Below are 2449 nucleotides of genomic sequence, written 5' to 3' on the forward strand. Positions count from 1 at the left end.
GCACCTCACCATTCGTGTCACCAATTCCCCTCGCCTCCAAAATGTTTGTAGGCATGGGTCAAAGTTTGCTTACAGGTGCGTGCATTCTCCCATCAAGTTTGTTTCTATAGATCACAACATTTGTGTGGGAAGTGGCGCACGCCTCTTTCAAGCCCAATTTTGTGCGTAGGCAAGCTTTATAAATGAGAGCCCTGATCTGGCCCGCACCAGACAGATTCAGAAGATTCAGATTCAGATTTGGACCTGTTCTGGTTTATTGGGTTCACTCTTGGCTGACATTTGGTCATGGTATGGCTCAGATTTTGGACAACAGGAGTGGGCCACCCAAAAGCTGTCATTCCATGCGGTATGTGGGCTGGATGATCTGGGACATTGCTACCAAGAAGCAGATATGGCCATTATGAAAATGATGTAAAGACTTTTTTAATGACATTTTCATTACTATCATGGAGTCCTATTTTAATTTACCAATTAAACATTTAAATGTATTCATAAGTAATTTTAAAACTGTACCAGGTGTCAAGATATTATGTGCTCCAGACATTAAAGATATTTTATTCATGTATACTGTAAATACATTAATACACAGCACAGAGACAACGATGGTCAAAAATCTTTATTAGCTTGGAAGACAATAAAAATCCATACAAAGATATTATTACCATATCTAAATGTACCTATAAGCAGAGAAAGTTGATAATTTGCTCTAAATTATTAGAAAACAAGAGGAAAAAAGTGTCAACATTTCTGCGTAGATGGTCATAATGCATTATCTTCAGTGTGGCTGTTGAACACCCGTCAGATGATATGGCAACGTACTCCTCTCTGTGGGAGAAGAATTTAAGGTAAAAGTCCCATATTGTAGGAAGGAAATTTTCTTTATTTATGCTGTATCTGATTTGAAGTCAAAACCTGGACTTACTTGCTCTAATCTCTTGAGTCTTCGGGTGATCCACCAGGCTCCTGGGTCCACACACCAATCCTTTGTCTCAGTGCGAAAGCTTCAGGGTTGAAAAGACAGGAAAGAGTAAAAAAACAAGCAAAACAAAAACAGTATATAGGCCTATAGCAAGAACAGAAAAAAGGAAAACATGTATCAAATATGATCAATGTGCCTTAAACACAAAAATATCTACAGTAACAAAATGGTGAATTTAGGCCCACAAAGTAGATGATACAGATGTTTATGTTTATTTAAGGATCCCCATCAGAAGCACAAGGCTGTGCCTCTTGTCTTCCTGGGGTCCCAAACATAAAAATACAATACCGACATGCAATAAGAAAGCACAAAGTCTATTTAAATATCACAGCTCCCACTTGTTATCGATGCTTGTTAGTCAAGATGACGTTGTTACCTCCTTTCAGGATTTTGTTCTTCCTCGACAAAGCAACCGAATCATGATCACGTAATCCAACTGGGCTACTAGGGAGACCAGAACAGTGTTCCCAAGAGTTGTTGAAAACAAGGTCTAGACATATACGAGAAGTAGCTATTTCCCCACTGCTACCAATCTTCATGCTATGCATCACCTCCTGACTTAGCAAACAAACATTACCTAGCAAATAAGCTAGCCCAGCTAACATTCTCCTGGCTTTAGTCACACATTTAGCACACATACACAAAAGTGATATTGATATTCTCATCTAACTCTCTGAAATAAAGCCAATAAGTGTCTTTCCAAGCATGTCAAACTATCACTGTTGTGCCAAAGATTCTCTTTCGTTCACATTATTCTTTGTTGTCTGCTCATGATCAGCTGTGTTGGCTAGGTGACACCGCCTAACACACCATGAGATAATGGACACAACATGAAGCTTTTGTGAGTGTAATCTACTACCCTATACTTACATATAAGCATGTACTCTACAGCCCGGAATTGTGTTCTCCTTTTGTTCAAAGCAGGCGATGACGGGTTTGTTAAAGGCCCCTTTTGAGGCTGCCATACAGCAGTCGGGAGCAGATCCTGTTCGTCCATACTTGCCCTGGGCACATGGAGAAATCACTGCAATGCACAGAACAACATCAATACTATTATTAAATCTAGGAATAGGAAAAAGTTCTTTCAGGACAGCTTTACTTATAAGAGTAAAAATCTGTTAAATGTTCCTAGTTTGATTCCCCGCCAAAGTTAAATTTGAGTATTTACGAAGAAAAACAAAGAGAAGGCTTAAATAGCACTTCTGATACAGATATAACCTGTTAATTAGTGAGTTGTACAGACATGAGAGTGGTTTTGATCTTCTCATATAACTCTCAGCAATAAGTGAATAAACATATTTCCCAAAGTGCTGAACAAACCCTAACTAACAATCTTTTAAAGCAATTGTGGGAGCAGAACACCCACACCCAGTGCCTCGACAGAAAAACTTAGCCTAGCCTACATCTGTTCTCACCTGTTAACTAGTACAGTTGATACTACAGCTAATAGCCTGTAGAAGACCAAATATC

General features: G+C 39.0%; 1 long non-coding RNA gene across 1 annotated transcript; it reads right to left on the minus strand.

Moving 5' to 3' along the window:
- Positions 1 to 705: 705 nt before the first annotated feature.
- On the minus strand, positions 706 to 1940 carry LOC141015136 (uncharacterized). Its single transcript, XR_012180543.1, has 3 exons — positions 1850 to 1940; positions 923 to 1001; positions 706 to 825 (listed from the first exon to the last, which is right to left on the minus strand). It is a non-coding gene; the product is annotated as an uncharacterized lncRNA (long non-coding RNA).
- Between the last annotated feature and the right edge of the window lie 509 nt (positions 1941 to 2449).

This window comes from Pagrus major, chromosome 20, assembly GCF_040436345.1.
Source record: "Pagrus major chromosome 20, Pma_NU_1.0".
Classification (NCBI taxonomy): Eukaryota; Metazoa; Chordata; class Actinopteri; order Spariformes; family Sparidae; genus Pagrus; species Pagrus major.